Source organism: Triturus cristatus, chromosome 3_1 (assembly GCF_964204655.1).
Source record: "Triturus cristatus chromosome 3_1, aTriCri1.1, whole genome shotgun sequence".
Taxonomy (NCBI): Eukaryota; Metazoa; Chordata; class Amphibia; order Caudata; family Salamandridae; genus Triturus; species Triturus cristatus.
Genome location: NC_140583.1, coordinates 593,493,109 through 593,513,605, shown reverse-complemented (window position 1 = coordinate 593,513,605; position 20,497 = coordinate 593,493,109).

Genomic DNA, 20,497 nt, shown 5'->3' with positions numbered 1-20,497 from the left:
CCATGACTTTTTGGCCCGGGGCTCGGTGGCCACCTAGGGAAACCTACCAAACCCACACATTTCTGAAAACCAGGCACCTGTGGGATTCCAGGGAGGTATGGCTTGCATGGATCCCCCAACGTTTACTTACCCAGAATCCCCTGCAAACCTGAAATCTTGCTGAAAACATCACTTTTTTCACACATTTGTATGTGCGAAAGTTGTGGCATCACCGGGCTGACACAAATTTCCTACCACCCAGCATTCCCCCAGGTCTCCCGATAAAAATGATGCCTCTCTTGGGTGGGAGGCCCAAGTAGCCGCGACAGGTAAGGGCCCAAAACGTATTGAGGCGACATCAAAATTGCGTATCACAAACCGACCTGGTTTTGCAAGGGGGGGTCCCATGACTTTTTGGCCCGGGGCTCGGCGGCCACCTAGGGAAACCTACCAAACCCACATTTCTGAAAACTACGTTTTGGGCTCATGCCTGTCACGGGTTCTTGACCCACCCACACAAGTGAGGTACCATTTTTCTCGGACAACTTTGAGGAACGCAGGGTGGGTGGAATTTTGTGGATCCACGCAGATTCCAGAACTTTCCACCACAGAAATGTGAGGAAAATGTGTTTTTTTGGACACATTTTTAGGTTTGCAAGGGATTCTGGGTAACAGAACCTGGTGAGAGCCAGTCAAGTCACCCCATCCTGGATTCCCCTGGTTGTCTAGTTTTAAAAAATGTATAGTTTTGCTAGGTTTTCCTAGGTGCCGGCAGAGCGAGGGTTCAAAATCTACAGCTAGGCACTTTGCAAACAAAGGGTCCGTTTTCACCGCAAAAATATGGTGTGTCCACGTTGCGTTTTGGGCCGTTTCCTGTTGCGGGCACTAGGCCTACCTACACATGTGTGGTACCTTTTTTCTAGGAAGACTTTGGGAAACGCGGGGTGGATGGAATATTGTGGATCCATGCAGATTCCAGAACTTTCCACCACAGAACTGTGAGGAAAATGTGTTTTTTGGACAAAGTTTTAGGTTTGCAAGGGATTCTGGGTAACAGAACCTGGTGAGAGCCAGTCAAGTCACCCCATCCTGGATTCCCCTGGGTGTCTAGTTTTCAAAAATGTATAGGTTTGCTAGGTTTCCCTAGGTGCCGGCAGAGCGGGGGTTCAAAATCTACAGGTAGGCACTTTGCAAACAAATGGTCCGTTTTCACCGCAAAAATATGGTGTGTCCACGTTGCGTTTTGGGCCATTTCCTGTCGCGGGCACTAGGCCTACCCACACAAGTGAGGTGCCATTTTTCTCGAAATACTTTGGGGAACGCGGGGTGGGTGGAATTTTGTGGATCCATGCAGATTCCAGAACTTTCCAGCACAGAAATGTGAGGAAAATGTGTTTTTTTGGACAAATATTTAGGTTTGCTAGGGATTCTGGGTAACAGATCCTGGTGAGAGCTAGTCAAGTCAGCCCATCCTGGATTCCCCTGGGTACTTAGTTTTCAAAAATGTAAGGTTTGCTAGGTTTCCCTAGGTGCCGGCAGATCTAGGGTTCAAAATCTACAGCTAGGCACTTTGCAAAAAAAGGGTCCGTTTTCACCGCAAAAATGTGGTGTGTCCACGTTACGTTTTGGGCCGTTTACTGTCGCGGGCACTAGGCCTTCCCACACAAGTGAGGTACCATTTTTCTCAGAAGACTTTGGGGAACGAAGGGTGGGTGGAATTTTGGGGATCCACGCAGATTCCAGAACTTTCCAGCACAGAAATGTGAGGAAAATGTGGTTTGTTTGACAAATCCTTAGGTTTGCAAGGGATTCTGGGAACAGAACCTGGTGAGAGCCAGTCAAGTCACCCCATCCTGAATTCCCCTGGGTGTCTAGTTTTAAAAAATGTATAGGTTTGCTAGGTTTCCCTATGTGCCAGCTGCGCTAGGGCCCAAAATCCACAGGTAGGCACATTGCTAAAAACAAGTCTGTGCCTAGTCTGCTTTCTGCCACCCTGGGGGGGATTTTGAGGGGGTGGGGTTGCCTCGGTATGCCCCCAAGGGGGACAGAAATACTGTGGCTATTTTTTTTGGGGGGGGCCATTGGTATTCCCATTCTGGGCAGCCCCCACGCATAAAAAGAGCCAGCTTAATCGCTGGCGCCTAGTGGGCTTTCTGCCCTCCCAGGGGGCAGATCAGGGGCCACTGCCCCATCTGCTCCCCGGGGGGGGCAGAAAGACTTGAATTTCTTTGGAGGGGTTTGTCATGCCCATTTTGGGCAGCCCCCACCCCTACATGAATACAAAAAAAAAGATTGTAATTTTTGCGGCGGGGTGGGGCATTGGCATGCCCGTTTTGGGGCTACTGCCACCATCTGCCCCCGAGGGGGCAGAAAGGCTGTAATGTTTGCAGGGGGTGGGGGCATGGCTATGCCCGTTTTGGGCAGCCCCCACCCTAATTCGTATATGCCAAAAGAAAATCCCTCCCTGGTGTCTAGTAGGCTTTTTGTCCCCCCGGGGGGGAAGATTGGGGGCCACTGCCCCATCTGCCCCCGGGGGGCAGAAAGGCTGTAATGATTGCAGGGGGTGGGGGCATGGCTATGCCTGTTTTGGGCAACTCCCACCCTTATTTTTATATGCTGAAAAAAAATCCATGGTGTATAGTGGGCTTTTTGTCCCCCCCGGGGGGTGGGCAGAAAGGCTGTAATTATTGTGGGGGATGGGGGCATGCCCGTTTTAGGCAGCCCCCACCCTTATTTTATATCCTAAAAAAAATCCCTGGTGTCTAGTGGGATTTTTGCCCCCCCCCCCGGGGCGCAAAAAGACTAAATTGTGCCAATTTTAATTGGGGGGAGCAAAGGCCCTTGCCCAAGGGGCTGCTCCCCTCTCCCTGGTGTCCTAGTGGGAGGATCCCTGCTTGGGGTTCGCCCTCCTGGGGCGATCGCCAAGCAGGGATCCACTGGGGAGATTCTCCCCTTTCCAATGATACATCTCCCATCTTTCTACGTGCTCAGGGGGCTGAGTTAGCCCCCTGAGCACGTAGAAAGTGAAACTGAAATCAGCCCAAAGGCTCATTTCAGTTTCGGTTTCAGTGAAATGACGTCAGCGCGACGTGCATGCTGAACGTCATTACACTGAAACGGGGGGGGCCTCGGGAGCTGGGGAAGGTCTTCCCCAGCTCCCGAGGCTCTTTATCTGAAAAGGGAATTTCTCTGGTGCCCACACCAGAGGAATTTCCGGGGCGTGTGCTCATGACGGCCGGGAGGCGTCATGAGCACACGTCCACCGTGTCTCATGATGGCTTCCGGCCGTCATGAGTACGCAAGCGGTTAAAATAGTTACTGTGGCTTAGCTTGTATGGCGAGAATGTTGCTCATATTACTGACATTCCTACTGTTCATATTGTTACTATGTTTCTAAGTGCTAATATATATAGAACTAAAAAAACAGAAACTCACCTAACTATGGACCCGATTCACAAAGGTAAACTTAGATGTTTGGCCTAAACTTAGACCAAATGTCTAGGTTTATGGCTTTGGGAATTCACAAAGGGCAATTACCAGTACTATCTTTGTGTCCGCACTCGGGGCATAGATCTGCCTGAGTGTAGACATAAAGATAGTACTCGTAAATGCCCTTTGTGAATTCCTAAGTCATAAACGTAGCCGTTTAGTCTAAGTTTAGCCCAAACGTCTACGTTTACCTTAGTAAATAGGGCCAAATAACTTGCGCCCCTGCCATGCACTGCATATGACCTCACATATTACATAACTCATGACGTGTTCTATGACATAATTTATGGCATAATTAATGACATCTCGAATGACATCATGGATGACATCAATGATAACATCATCAAAGCTTCTTTTGTACACATTGCTCTATAAACGGTATGGCATTAGGGCTATCAAATTAAGTGAAAAATAGCTTGGAATAATATAAAGCATAATTAATGCTATAATCCATACAATCCCTATAGGTAAAACAAGGTTCTGTTATGTGCAACATTGACCCTATACCATACACTTCATAGATAGCCGAGTTCTTGTTGACTAACAAGCACAGATCAAAGTTACCCTCTACTGCACACAGTGTTCAATCTGTCTGAAAAGGTTCAGAGAAAAATAAGTTCCTCTAGATACTGAAGCCCTGTTACATAGCTAATGCCCTAATACGGACAGTCTTTACCTGTATCAAAACCCTGTTAGACCTGTAATCCTTAGGGTGGTCTTTCCCTTTACTTTTTGCCTATGTGCCTCTCATTTTTGCAGATTCTTTTTGTTGGCCTTAGGACTCTAAGCACTTTACTAATGCTAACCAGTGCTAAAGTGCATGTACTCCCCCCAAACATGATGACATTGGTGTATACCTGACTGCCATATTTGTTGTACCGGTAAGCCTCTTGTTAAGTGAAATACCATATACCCAGGGCCTGTGCTTCAAATGCTACTTGTGGGCTGCAGCACTGATTGTGTCACCCACAGAAGTAGTCTTTCAAACCTGTGTCAGGCCTGCCACTGCAGTGCCTGCGTGTGCAGTTTAGCACCACATCAACTTGGCATTTACAGCTACTTGCCAAGCCTTAAACTCCCCTTTTATTACATAGAATTCACTCCGAAGGTAGGCCCTATGTAACTCAAAGGGCAGGGTGCTATGAAAATAAAAGGTAGGACATGTATCTTTATGTTTTGCATGTCCTGGTAGTGAAAAACAGCCTGTTTCATTGCTCAGTACTGTAGGCCTACCCTTCTCATAGGCCAGCATTGGGAATTCCATAATGCACTCTTAAGCTGTAATTCCTGATCAGAGAGGAGTAGCTTTTTCATGTTTCATATGTTTATAGTATTGATAAATTCTCCTTACTGGTGAAGTTGGATTTAACATTATTATTTCAGAAATGCCACTTTTAGAAAGGGTACAGTTCTCTCTACTAACTGCTCTTTGTGCATGACAGCTTGTCACTAATTCACGCCTGGGTTGGGTGACTGCTTCACTTTGTCCATTCCCTCTAGACAGCCACAAATACAGGAAGGTGAGGCTCATCTGCATTCTGAGCACTCATCTGCATTCTGATTGGTCTTCCTAGGCAGGGAGGAATGGGCAGGCTGACACTTACGCTTCAACAGGGAGTGTCCTGTCCACACACAAACCACTGATTTACCCCCAGGGTTAGCCAGATAGACACCACTGGGTTGAAAGGGATCCTTGTGCACTTCAGAGAGTTCTTTTGGAGTCACCCCCTACATCAAAGGCACTTTTGAGAATAAGTAATGGGTCTCTGACAACCTGAAAGCATACACTTCTTGATCCTGAACTGAAGCTTTGTCAGAAGGACTGTTGTGCTGCTTAAAGGACTCAACTGGACTGCTTTTTTGGAAGGACTGCTTTTCTGCTTATTGTCCTGCAACGTGCTACTTCATGACTCTGCTGGAGGGACTCTGCCTTCCCTCCAAGGGATCTGCAAGGGCTTGCTGGATTGCCTCCTGTTTTCTAGAGTCTCAAGGACATAAAAGACTTCCTGCAATTCTGCTAGTGCTGCTGGACTCTGCCTTCTGTGAGTCTTACCTTTGCCTGAGTTTCCCCCTCTGAGCTCTGAGCCTCAGAAGTGGATTTTGTAGCTGTCTTCATCAAAACCTGATGCATTGCATCGACTGTGTGAGAAATTCCACCGCATCGTCCTCCAACACCAACACAGAGGCGGCTCAATGACAGCAGTTTCACAGCCTGCGTGACTCGATGATGACACTCAGCACGGTTCAACGATGATACATTTCATTCACTTCAACAGAGCTCAACGCCAACGCGGGACCCCTTTATCACAGCTCGACAACGAATCAGTAGAATCTCAACGTCGACAATAGCTCCATCCATGGTATTTCTTCAGCAGGACCTGTCTGGGTCCTGTAGTCAGCCTGCCGTCGATCATGGTTGGCTTGAACTTTGGATTTGCACCGGTCCCTCGCGATCTCAAATAACCTTTTGATCGCTAGTGACTTCTAAGCACTATTTTGGCATTTATTCCTTGAAAAATCATATCTCGACTCCTTCTGATTGGATTTTTGTTGTTTTGTTCTTATTTTGCTCAGATACATATTCTCTATTTTTCTAAATCTGTGTGAAGTCTTTTTGTGGTGTATTTATTTTATTACTGTGCGTGTGTGTGTTGCACAAATACTTTACACATTGTCTCTTTAGATAAGCCTTACTGCTCTGTGCCAAGCCAGCAGATGGTGAGCAATAGCTTATGTTTTAGTGTGTCTCTAGCTTACCCTGACTAGGATAGTGGTTCCTGCCTGGCCTAGATGCAAACCTCAGCTACCAAGGAATCCCATTTCTAACACCCTCACAGTCACCGAACCCACAGTCAGAAATGTGTAGCATCCTCCCCTAGCTGGTAGCATGTAAATTAATCACACCACACACGGAGCTCCGTATTACATGGCTTTATTGTCTTGAGTGTAACCATTAACTGACATGTACTGCATCATGAATTTTATTAACTACACCCAAACACTTATGTCACTAGACTAGGGTGTCCGTTAGGGAACATAAGGGTCCCGCGCTCTATAATACACAAGACACTACATCTCCCCTTTTGTTAAATAAAAAGACACAAACAAAACACATATACATCATTGTTCTTCAATGAGCTGTCGAGGCACTCAAACTACTCTTCCTAATCTCTGTGGTGTGAGGCTAAGGAGACACAGGAGAAACAGCTGCAAAAGGCACTGGTGAACTAGCCCCTGAAGTAGTCCTGGGGCTCTCCAGAGTCTCACTCCGGATGTCTGGAACCGACAAACTCAGAGGTAGATTCTTGAAATGTGAGAAATCCTTTATGATGGACTTTCCAGGGCGGTAAGCAGTCACCATGTGTCCCTTACTAGTCACAACTTGCAACGGATCAGAAATTAATAGAGTATCAGATTTGCATTTCCCCATCTGCTTGACAAGATTACGGTCTCCTTTCTGAAAGGTAATGTCCTGAGCACATTAACGCTTGTCTGCATAAGTCTTCATCCTGGACTTGTGAGATGAATCAGTGAGTCAAAATTTCTGAGCATCAATTGTTGTTTCAGTGGTCCACTGGGGCAGCTTGGTACCCATAGCTCTCAAACATCAGAGTGGCCGGGCTTATGCTGGTTGTAAAATGGGGTGTAGATCAGTAGCCACCCATGAAGAGTAGAATGAAAAATGGACTTGAGCTCAAGTCCCTCGAGCCCAGAGTGCTGAACAGCCTTCTTAAGAGTGTTCATAAAATTGTCAACAACGCCATTAGCCTGTGGCCATTAAGGTGTGTTTTTTCAATGCTTGATTTTGAAATGAGTAAGAAAGTCTATCAATTCCAACCATTGAATGGTGGGCCATTGTCAGATTTTAGACTGGACGGAACACTCCATGTTGTAAATATGCCTTCTAGTCTTTCAATTACTCAATCGTGAGTGATTGATGAAAGTTCTTTCACCAGAGGAAACTGGGAGTACTCATCTATTATTAACATGAGGTAATGGCCATTTTCAAGGGGTCTAAAGAAGTCAATCAAATCAGCATTTGTAAAGCGTAACACTGTCACCCCTAGGGGTATCTGGGCGCTGTGTATACATCGAAGAGCCAGGTCTTGATTCTCTCTCTGAAGACTACCAGCGAGGGGGCTGTGCAGAGCTGGGCAGGAAGGTTGTTCCAGGTCAATGGAGTAAGAGAAGAAGCAGCCACCACTGCGACTGCGACGGATGCAGGGGTGTATGCGAAGGAAGACGAGCTCTGGTGTCTAGCAGGTGGGTGGAAGTTCAGTTGCGGATTGAGCTACGCAAATCTAGGTCGTGGAGGGCTTTGGAGGTGTGTGTGAGGATCTTGAACTACCATCTTTTCTGGATGGGAAGCCAGTGGAGATTTCTCAAGTGAGGGGCGATGTGGATTTGTTTGGGGAGATCTAGGATGAGTCTGGCTGCTGTGTTCTGTATGCTCTGGAGTCTTCTGAGGAGCTGATTGGAGATGCCAGTGTAGAGGGCGTTGCCCTAGATGAGGTGGCTGGTGACAAGAGCCTGGGTGACGGTCTTTCTGGTGTTGTTTGGGATCCATCTGAAGATTCTGCGGAGCATGCAAAGAGTGTGGTAGTAGGAAGAGGTGACTGCGTTAACTTGTTGTTTCATGGACCGTTGGCTGTCGAGGATGATGCTGAGGTTGAGTGCGTGGTCGGTCGGTGTGGGTCTGAGTTCTGCAGGCCACCAGGTGTGGTCCTACGAGGAGATGTTGTTACCGAAGATGAGTACTTCAGTTTTGTCAGAGTTGAGTTGGAGGCAGTTGTCTCTCATTCATTCGGCTATGTTGGTCATGGCATTGCAGAAGTTGGTTTTTGCATTGGAGTTGTCCTCGATGAGCGAGAGGATCAGTTGAGTGTCATCTATATAGGAGATTATGTTGAGTCTGTGGGATCTGACGACGCCTGCTGGGGGGGTCATGTAGATGTTGAACAGTGTGAGGCTGAGGGATGATCATTGTGGTACACCATATATGATGTCTTTGGGTGCGGAGGTGAAGGGAGGGAGATGGATGCTCTGTATGCATCCTGTACGATCCACTTGAGGGCGTCTTGCTATGTTGTAGTCTGTTGATGAGGGTGTCGTGGGAGACGGTGTCAAAGGCTGCAGAGAAGTCGAGGAGGTTCAGGGCCACAGTTTATCCATGGTCGAGGCGTGTTCTGATGTCATCTGTGGCGGCGATCAGCACGGTCTTTGTGCTGTGGTTGGTCTGGAATACCGATTGTGAGGCGTCCAGTAGGTGGTTTTCTTCTAGGAATTCAGTGAGCTGCAGGTTGATGGCTTTCTAGTGTACTTTGGCCATCAGTCGATAATTTTTAAATCGATGGAGTTGGTGAACTCTTTCTTTCGGAGGGGCCTTACATCTGTGTGTTTCCAACTGTTCGGGAAGGTTGCAATGGAGATGGAGGTGTTGAGGATGATGGTGAGCAGTGTGCTGATTGGGCTCGTTGCGAGGTTTAAGAGGTGATGGGGGCATGGATCGGTGGGCACCCCGGAGTGGATGGAAGACATGATGGTTGAGATTGCCAAGGTGGTGAGCGGATGTCGGAGATTAGGATCTGCTTCTTATAGTTACCCCCACTTTTTGCTGATGTTTCACTGTTTTTGACATAGATTACCTGGGATCCTGCTATCCAGGACCCCATTCTAGCTGCTTTCTCCTCTAAATTGATTGCATGTACTTTAGGTACACTCCAGATTGGATTCTGGGGTACCCTTATCAGTCCCTAGTATATGGTATACTATGTACCCAGGGCATAGGTACCCCAGAGGCCTCTCAGGGTCTGCAGCATGTATTATGCCACCCATGGGAGACCATTCAAAATGACATAACATGTCTGCTACAGCAGCCTGTGTAAGGTGGTGCATGCACCCCTTACTTAGATATAGGTTCACTATATCTATCCTATATCACTGCACATATAAACCTATCAGTCACCCCTATAGCAGGTCTTGTCAATCCTGAAGGCAGGGTGCTGGGTTTTATGTGAGAGGGTGCTCCTGCATGATCAGGGCCCCTCTGCAGCCTTCGGAACCTATATTACGGGGTTGTTTGTGATGCAGCCAACCATATATACTCAAGTGCATTATAACCTTGCGGTAAATACTAACTTTAAAATGGCTGCATGGAAACATGTGGTGTTTGGTGTCAAACACCTTGGAATCATACTTCCCCGGCAGTAACTGGCAGGGAGGTATGATTTCACCCTCCTAGAGGGAGATATATGACAACACCAGTACACCCGGTACCAGCTTTACAGAACCTGACATCAAGAAATGGATGCTGCCAGCCACAGACACGAGTCTTCCCTCCTGTTGCTGGATGAAACTCCAGCAAGGGAAGGCTTGACAATAGGTTTCCTGTCACAGGGAGGTGTGACCACCTCCCAGACAGGCTTTAGTGTATTGGACTGGTTGGGTGCACTCTGAGAGTGCTTTGATGTCTGCACTGGGGGAACATTTGGTGTCCCTGTGCATAGTCCAGCTCAAACCGGTTGCAGGAGCCATTTGCTCCTGCTCTGGCGTGAAACTGGACAAAGGACATGGGTGTAGCCACCCCTCTGTCCTGACCTTCCCATAGGTGGGTCCGCAGAGTTTGTCCCACCCCTTCCTTGGGTATAAAGTCGGAACCCCTGACTACAGGACTTTAGATTTTACCTGGACTAAACTCTGCTACAGAAACTAAGTACTTTGACGTTCTGCACAATGCTGGATGACTGAAGAATCTCCCTTGGAGTAAAGGTAATACTCCCCTGCAAGGCAGGCACCTGAAACACATCTGACCAGTTTGCATCTCTGAAGCTCCTGAGGACTCCGAAGATTTCTGCAACACAGGAGGTGGGTTTCCAAGGTCTCTGAGGTTGATCTGTACTCTCAGCAATTCTGAGGCCCGTATCCCTCGTGGGGACCGTGCAACCCAAACCCCTGGGCACCGCATACATTTGCAGCAGCATATGCTTTTTGGAAATCCCTGAGGCTGTGCTTTGGGCTACTTGTAGTCCTGACCCCAAGCAGTATTTCCACTGAAGATTTCCAGCCTACACTCCATGAGTGTTCCGTGGGCTGGTATTTTGTGATTCAGCTTGAGGTCCCTTCACGATTCCTGGTCCGTTGACCTGTGGGTCCCTGTGAAAGTAACTTTGACTTTCCATGGGCTTTCCTGGTTGCTCCAGATGTGCCCTGACTCTCCATAGCTTGGAGAGTCCCCAGGACCTTGCTTGTCCTCACCTAAGCATCTTTCCTCAGACCGAATGGGTTGCAGTTGCCAAGGCTTGTTGGTGTTCAATCCGGACACTGACCCCCCCCAGCACTCGACATCCTTTATGGGACAGCTCACCTCCGGACTTTGGTCATCGTCGACGTCTCCTGGTCCCCGTGGCTGCAGAGTCAAGCTTCACCTCTTCTCACCTGAAACACCTGACATCGGTAGGCATTCGTCTATCGTGCCCCTGGTCACTATGAAGTGACCCATACTCTGTGCCCTCTGTTTCAGGTTCTTCTCAGCTCCAATCCAGGCTTGGATCACACCAGACACTTTTTGTCTGCCCGGCAGCAGCACTTCTTCGCATCACGCCATTGAAATCAACGAGCGTTTCCGACACCACTTGACCCCTAGGCACCCGGCTCCTCTGGGACAGGTAACACGGGTACCTCAGTACTCTCAAGGGTGCTGGCCTTAGAACCTTTTATGTTCCAAAGGGTTTGCTTGAAGTCCTCTCCGAAGTGTCCTTAATCTTTAAAATTCCAACCGCGACTTTCCCATAGAGTTGTACGGAGCTCGCGCCTGTGTTCTCACACAGCACCCATCGTCCGTGGGTCCCCTGTGTCACTACCTTGGGTGGTTCCTTGGGGTCCCAGCGATTCTACGTGCTCTATGCACTGTGTCTAGTCAATTTGTGGTTGTTATCGCACTTTCTTAGTATATGGTTTGGTCTCCCCCTGGGGCCCACTGTGTATTGTGCTATTTACTGTCGTTCTAGTACTTTAATATTGTGTTCTCTAATCTCATAAAGAGGTTAGTAGAGAGTGTTTAGTAATAAATACATATATTTTATATATTCCTTGTGTGGTTCTCCTTTCATTTGGTCATTCAGGAGGTTATAATCTGGTAAGCCAGGCTGCTTTACATTCCTTCGACACTTAGCCTGAAGGCTGCTCTCCATAGCTACCACTAGGATAGCTTTCAATACAGGTTTTCTGTAATCTAATAATCAATAAGGGTCGTTTGGACTGGTGCAAGGTGCCCACTTTAACTAGTGGACATATACCAGGCCAACGTCTCACAGCGGAGACCAGGTGTTGATGGTCTGGCTGATGTCTGCTTGATGGTTGAGGTCGTTAGGACTGAGGGTCACGGGTTGGATGTTAAAATTGTTGTAGATGTTGGTGATCTTGCTGTGGAAATAGTCTGAGACGGTGTCACAGAGTTCATGGGAGTGGTGGATGGTGTTCTCTACAGCTTCCGGGTTAGTGAACTGCTTGACAATTTTGGTGGGACGCGGCTTTGATGTGGGTGGTAATGGCGGCTTTCTTGGATTTCTTGATGTGCCTGTGGTAATTACTGAGGGTTGCTTTGTGAGCTGCTCTGTCATTGGGGGTCTTAGTGGTGCGCCATAATTTCTCCAGTTGGTAGCAGTTGCACTTGGAGGTCCTGAGTTCTGAGGTGTACCAGCTGGCATATTTGCAGGTCTTGTTTACTTCTGTAGGCTTCCGTGGGGCGACTCTGTCGGTGCAGTTAGTGATCCACTCAGTGAAATTATGGACAGCTTGGTTGAGGTCTGATAAGGCTGTGGGTTGGGAGGTGGTGAGGGCTTGTGACCACTGAGTTTCAGTGACCTTGCGGTAGGGAGGGGATGGATCTGATGCCTGGTGATGGTGTACAGGACGTCAGCGATGGTGAAGTGTACGATGGTGTGGTCAGTCCAGGTGAGTTCTGTGGTGCGGCTGAACTTGATTTTGTCACTGGAGGGGAAAATGGGGTTGAGAGTGTGTTGGGCTTTGTGCATGAGTTCAGTGACAAGTTGGATGAGGCAGGTGTTGTTCAGGTTCTCTAGGAGGGCGATAGAATTGGCGTTGTTGGGGTCATCAATGTGGAAGTTGAGGTTGCCAAGTAGGATATAGTGTTGAGGGTAGATTGCTAGGGGGCGATGAGGTTGGAGATGGTGTTGCAGAATGCAGTTCAGGGTGCCGGGGGTCTTAATGCAGGAATGCCTCTTATAGTGGTTTTCGTGTCAGTTTGTAGTAGGAAGTTGTGGTGTTCCATGAGAGGTGTGCGTTCGTCATTGGTAATGGTGCAGCTGATGGTTTCTTTGAAGATGATCGCTATGCCTCCACTTTGATTGTAGATACGGTCTCGGCGTATCTTATCTTATTTATTTATTTATGCATTTTTATAAAGCGCGGACTTTACCCGACGGTGTCAGAGCACTGTACAATAGAACCAGTTACGTTACATGAGAGAAATGTTACAAAATAGAGCGTACAAAAATAGCAGGACACAGAATCAAACAAAGCAGGCAAGAGGAACACAATATCAAACACAGCAAGCAAGGAATGTACAAAAAATAAATAAATATAACAAATTTACAATGACTAACGAACTTTCTGGCGGGGTCTGAGAATGAAGGAATTAGTTCTGAAAGTGTCTTTTTTTATCCTTCAGGAGTGGCAGTGGTGATGTCAGGGTTTGAGGAGGGGTTGAGCCATATTTCATTATGAAGGCAACGTCCGTGGAGAGGGTGATGATGGTGTCCCAGATTTCTGTGGCATGTTTGCAGAGGAAGCGGATATTAACCAGGATACAGTGGAGCAGTTGCGGGATGTTCTTGGTCTTGTGAGCAGGAGTGGTGCAGGAGTTTTCGCTGGTAGTGTTGCAGGAGAAGTGGTAGTGTCTGCAGGTGAAGGGTCCTTTGGTGGATCATGGGGAGGTAGAGATACAGTTGTTGTTTTGGCGTCCGGGGTCCAGGTCCAGGAGTTCCTGTGTGCTGTACTGTAGTGTTGCAATGGGGCCAGGGGTCCTGATACTGGGCGTTGTCCAACCTGTGGTGCGTCGGTGGTGCACATGCTGTGTGCTTCTGCTGCATGGCCAAGTGGCAGCTTTCATTGGTGGTCCTTGTGGGCAGACCCGTGGTCCTGTGCACCGGGTATGGGTCTGGATTAGGGGAGTGGCAGCGCAGGGGAGCGAGAGCAGGCAGTGCAGGGCAGGGGTAGCAGACAGCACAGGGAATGCAGGGACAGCCAGGCGGTGCAGGGACAGCAGGCAGTGTAGGGACAGCAAGCAGCGCAGGGCAGGGGCAGTGGGTGCAGTATCTTGAGCTGGAGGCAGGCGAAAAGGAATGGCACAGTCCTCTCTGGGGGTGGGCGGAAATGGACAACCCCACCCTTGGGCCAGGCTCTGCTTGGATGCCTCCCGCGCACATTCTGTGGTGCGGCAGCAGCACTGGGTTTAAAGCGTCTGAGCGGCCAGGAAGATCAGACCAGCTTGGCTCTCCTCCTAACAGCAGAGGCTGCTGGGAAATGTAATTAGGCAGGAGGGACCTGGTAGGGTCCTACAGTGCAGGAGCAGCACTGGGATTTAAGCATCTGGGCAGGCAGAAAGATCAGACCAGCTTTACTCTCATCCTAGCAATGGAGGCCTCTGGCAAACAAAGTCCAGCAGAAGGGCTCTGGTAAGATCCCGCGGTGTGGGAGCGGTGCTGGGTTTTAAGCATCTGGGCAGGAGGGAAGATCAGACCAGCTTGCCTCTCGTCCTAGCAGAGGAGGCTGTTGTTGGGAAATGTAATCAGGCAGGAGGACTTCGGTAGGGTCCCGTGGTGCAGGAGCGTGCTGGGTTTTAAGCATCTGGGCAGATGGGAAGAACAAATCGGCTAGGCTCTCCTCCTAGCAGCGTAGGCTGCTGGGATATGTAGTCAGGCTTGAGGACTCCAGTAGGGGCAACTGCAATTTCCTCCCATGTGTGTTATGGAAGTTCTGACATATGTGTTGAAGGATATAAACAGTTACACAAATGACAAATCTGGAGCTCTCTCACAACTCTCTCATCAAGCTCTCGGTGTCTGAATGAATCAGACTAGTAACCATCTAGGACTCAGAAGAAATGCTTCTCCGCCATTGAATTTGTTAAACTTAACTGCGATTGATGAGCATTTCAAATCTTTTGACAAATTCAACAAATTCATCCATCGTATCAACATCTCTTTCGCTCCTGATTGAAGATATACCTTTCATAGTCAACATTCGGCATCGGATTGAACTTGAACTTGAGGTTGTGCCAGCTTGACATCCTGGTAAGATACTCTAACAAGTCTGTGGCATTTTCTTTATCGCTTATTTTACTCCTTCTATGCTCTTAAGATATTTGACGATCTTTTTGTCATCGGTTATTTCTAGCACATCGATAAAATCATCAAAGTTTTTGATCCATGCAGTCAATACACTGCTTTTTGGCAGCATCAAATGAAGACAGCGATTGTAAGTAAACTGTGGCATCATACTTTGTGCTGTGTTCTGCAGCTGCGGCTAGGATTATATGCTGTCAGGCTGCACTTGACCCACAGCGTCTTCTGGCCCGGTGTCACTGGTGAGAGCATCAGCCCACTGACTAGTACTTGGACCGTCATGCCCAACCAGAGGTGGTGAGGTACCATCTTCCTCTTTGGCTGCAAGTAGTGGTTTTTGTCTCTTGATCTCTTGACTAGATGGTACGCTTGGAGGTCCAGCTCAATTACCTTACATGCGTATGTTGATTATTATGAAGCAAACCAAAAAAAAGGCGATTTTGGATTCCCAGCACTTACAATTATGTAACGACATATCAGTAACAAGATATCCTTCTGTTTACACTTGTCCACGCCAATTCAGATATACACCTTTGAAGTGCATTTCACGAATACACAGTAAAGCTTTCAGCCTTATAGGTGTTCCCTATTTCCTACGAGACCTTGCATAAAAAATTAGCTGTATTTAAAAGATACAAGTCGCGGTGTGCACAGTGCTGTTACCAGTTATACTGCAAAGTGAATAACTAAAAGATGCCTCTACCAATGAAGTGTGTGACTACAGGAAGGAGCCTCCCACCAGATGTGCATGACCCCTTAACCACTTTATTATAGGGTAAGAGGTGTGTGTGTTTCTGCATATTTCTCACATTACTTTTGTTGTATTTACACATGTTGTTTTCCAGTGGTTTGACATGCCTCACTTTATATTTACTTATACCACTATAGAGAGAGTCGGGGTACTAACCGTCTGGGAGCGGATGGACGTGGGTGCTCTGGTGTGGCGCACCTTCTGATGAATGTGTGATTACGAAGGCCACCACCCCTCCTTTGACCGAGTCTCTGGTATCCCCTAAAATCCATAGTGCTTGACGATTTAGGTATAAGAATATCCCAGGTAGGATTCACTTGGGTATACTGTAGGTGTACTCCCCCACTTTAGCATACAATGGCTGTAGGGAACACCCAAAAGTAATTTCATATTGATCCGACAGCCCTAACGAATGCCCCAGACCTCTTAGGCTCTGTGTGTGGGCAGAAACATGTTGGCTTATTAGAGGATGGACTAAGAGACATTATGCTCTGTAGACTCCATCAACGTATTTGCTTTTAAACGTACCTGAGGTCCTCACTAATAAAGGTGATAACCGAGGAACCTCAAGGTATTTTTAATAGAACTGGATCCCGATTTTGTCCTCTATGTTTTATGTAAGAACTCCCTCCTTTCACCAAGTATTCATGAAGGTTGAGTCCGCCCTGGTACCACTATCTTACCAAGGTGGAGAGATGATGCCTTTGATGAAGCATGACATAATATTGTGTGTGAGGCTTCCTCTTCCATTAAGGGTGGCATCTCCTTAGACAGTATTCAAATTTCCAGATCTTACCACAATCTTTTTGCTCAGTTGATGGGTACAGGCAACCTACTGCTTTTGTGTTTGATGCCTCACTTTATAGCCTTGGTGCATATTTATATATATAAAAAAACATTACATTTTAACACCAATCTTATATAGAAAAGGGGCCCTCTGCCATTCCGTGGCTGCCATTTTAATATAATATTTATGTTACTACCATTCACTGTCCTGTACCTAATAATTTAGTGGTGCATCCATTGTGTTTTTAGGCTTTTTGAAGTAAAGAATCCTTATTTAAGGTGAAAGCCTCAGGCCTCATTTATATGCATGGCATGACTGCTTAGACAGGCAGGAAAGCTAACAGCCCTGATGAAGGCCTTAAACCTATATGGGCTTTAAATGTGGGCTGAAACATGTTGGCTTTATAAGGGGTAATTGAGACAATAACACTCACATATAACCCCACATGGTGTTTTTATTTATGTCTAAGGTACCCAACTATCAAAGGAAATTTCCTGGGGTATACCCCAAGACATTTTTATCTCTTATTTTCTGGATGCCTGCCACAAATCCAGCCATGATTTTTATAAGAACTCCTATATTTTTGGTCAAGCCTGCCCTGGTTATACCATCATACCAGGGTGTGGATAGGAGCCGATGATGAAGCATACCATTATTAAGTGAGTGAATTGTCTACTCCAAAATCTTTGGCTTTCCCCCTGAACCTTCTCTTATGGCAAATTCAACCTAGTTGCTCATGTTTCTTTGTAGTTGCATTACTCTGTGGCAGGGAGACATTCCATGGGTGGAACATGGTTGTTCCCACGTATCTACCCATGAATTTTGTCGTATTCCCAGATTTACCATTAGTGGTAGACCTGGGAATGCATCAAAATGCTACGCCTCTTCAAGTGAGGTGTAATGAAGAGAAAAGAACACTGCCTCTCAGGATTGTTTATGTCCTGGAAGGTGTTCCATCCTGAAAAAATGTGTTCCTTCCTATAATGCAGGCACCATTGTACCATGATGAAAAGGTGCCTATGTTGGCTATAGGCAGCCAAAGGTGTGCCAGTACTAAGAAAGGGCAGGGCTGTGCTGTATAATGGTAAATACAGTGCATTCCTGCCCTTTCCCTTTCACACAGTGCAGAGCAGCAAGGTGCCCTGCTACGTTGCGCTGCATGAAAGAATTATATATCTGGCCCTTAGTATGTAGTACGTTGAATTTGTTCCCTGTTGGAAACCTTTTCTGCAGTACCAAAAGACTTGCAGTAACCTGCACATAGGGCCATATGTAGGAAGCCTAATACCGGTCGGTAACGGCCGATTTTCGGTAAATATCCCGTTACCGACCGGTATTTAGGCTTTTGGTATGTAGGGGGCACATATCAGGATTCGGTAATTTACCGAATCGGTAAAATTACCGAATCGAATCCTGAAATGATATGTAGGGGGAGTGTGTCGTTGGTGTGGGGATTCGTTATTTACCACCAACTAAAAGTTGATGGTAAATGACGAATACCCGTTGAAAAGCATTTTTTTGCAATTTGAAGTGTGCAATGTGGCAGACATACATGCCCTTAGGGCATGTATGTGCGCCACATGTGCACACATGGACGAATCAGGGGTGCAACAGGGTGTCAATGTGACACCCTGCCACCCATGATGATGCCTCCCCCATTACCGATTCGGTATTTACCGATTCGGTAATGGCAACTGGCTTCCCATTCATTCCTATGGGCCTCCAGGCGCATAGGAATGAATGGGAAGCCAGTTGCCATTACCGAATCGGTAAATACCGATTCTAAAATACCGACATATACCGAATCGGTAATTATTTACCTACATTACATTTACCGATTCATAAATACCGAATCGGTAAAATTCGGTATTTAAGAATCGGTAAATGTAATTTACCTACATATGGCCCTTAGTTACTCTTCAATACACAGATTTGTAATGTGTTTGATACCTCTCCAAACCTATGATGCATTAGAAACAAATTTTTTTAAACAGTTACACCCATTAACTTGACCCAGTCTGTAAAATTTAGGTAGAAATGTAATATGGTATTTACCCCCCACTATGTAAAAAATAAAACAAACTAGCACACTCATATTGGTTAGTGTCATCAATGGTGTAATCAATTATGTCATTTGAGATGTCATCAGTGACATCTAAATGATGGCATAGAACATGTCATGAGGGATGTCATATGTGAGGTCATAAATAGTGCATCGCAGGGGTGCAAGTTATAGTTAGTGTTACTAACTATAACTGGTGAATTTCTGTGTTTTCTTTTGTTCAAAACATTAATATTGTCATTGACAAATTCACCTAACTATAATGTTATTGTAACCTTTGTTTTTTTCTGTGAATTTCTACGTTTAAAAAAATAATCAGATCTTTTTATCGCACTTAACTATAACGTTACTTTAACCCTGTTTTTTCAGTGGATTTCCAGTTTTTTTTAATGTAAAAAACTTTGGCTCTGGGACCCCATCCCCCAGAGCTGTGTATTTCTTAAGGGGAGAGGGGCCATGCTGCCCCCCTCCCTGAGCCATTACCATCCCAGGGGACACCATCCCCTGGGGCAACTTGTATAAATATACAGGGGGCACATGCCGCTCTCCCCAAGCCTTGTGAGGTCCTGGAGACCCCATCCCCCAGGGCCACTCTTTTAAATAAAGGAGAGGGGGCACGGGTTGCCACCCTCCCTGGGTCGATTTTTGCCCCGAGACCCCATTCCCTGGGCCTGGTGTCCTTTTGAGGGGGAGGGGGATGAGTGCGGCCCATCTCCCTGGGCCGATTTCGGCCCCGGGTACCCCTTTCCCTGGGGCCTGGCATCATTTTTAGGAGTAGTGGGGTACACGGCCTCTCTCTCTGGGCTGGTTTTGGCCCGAGGATCCCACGCCCCTGGGCCAATAATTTAAATAAACAGGAAGTTAGGCAGCGTGCCCCTCCTCCCCAAGACTTTTGAGGCCGTGGGTACCCCATCACTGAGGCCACTCTTTTAAATAAAGGGGAGGGGGCACATGTGGCCCTCCTCCCTGGGCTGATTTCTGCCCGGGGACCCCTTCCCCCAGGGCTCAGCATTCTTTTGAGGGGTAGGGAGATGAGCAAGGCCCCCCTACCCGGGTTTCTTGAGGGGAGGGGGGCCACACAGCCCAAGTCCTCGAGCCATTATCATCCCAAGTGACCCTATCCCTAAGGGCCACTCTTTCAAATAAAGGGGAAGGGGTGCATGCATGGCTTCCCTCCCTGGGCTGCTTTCTACCCTAGGGAACCCACCCCCCAGGCCCAGTGTTCTTTTGAGGTGGATGTGCATGGCTCCCCTGCCAGAGCCGATTTCATTCCCGGGGACCCTATCCTCGGCACAAGGTGTAATTTTTATAGGCTGACTTCAACGACAGGGACACCATGCCCCGGTGCCCGGCATCATTATTAGGGGAAGGTACACACACAGCCCCCCTCCCCAGAACAATTCTGGCCACAGGGAACCTATTCCCCGGGGCCCAGTGATAGTTATTAGGAAGAGGGGGGCACACTGCCCTCCTCACTGGGCTGATTTCAGCCCCGGGTACACTATCTCCCAGTGCCTGGTGACATATAATAGGGAGAGGGGGGTATGCAGCCCCCTCATCCCTGAATGATATCGGCCCTTCGGACCCCCATCCCCTGGGGCCCAGCAATGTTCTACAGAGGGAATGGGCTTGCGGACCCTTTTTCTGGGCCGATTTTGGCCCTGGGGACCCAATCCCTCAGAGTCCTACCCAGTTAAAGATAAGTGCACTGGTGCCCACCCCGGGGCACCCACCATACTGTTGTTAGGGGCCACAAAGGGAGCCTAAGGCCCCCGAGGTCCCAGCCGGCTCCCCGCATACAGCGGGAGCCATCATTGCTTCAACCTGGAAGAAGCAGCTAATAATGCTGCTACCGGGGTGCAAGAGCAATATTTTTATTTATTTCCCTGTCCTCTTCAGTGTGGACAGGGAGATAGATGAAAAGTCTGCTCCAAGCTGGTGGAGCATTTGTTAAGCTCCTGCCTGCTGGGAGCGGACATGGTGTTTGCTCCAACTTGGCAGGAGTTTTAAAAATGCTCCTGCCAAATGAGGGGAAACACAGGTTGCCATGCCTGCGCCGCTGTGGA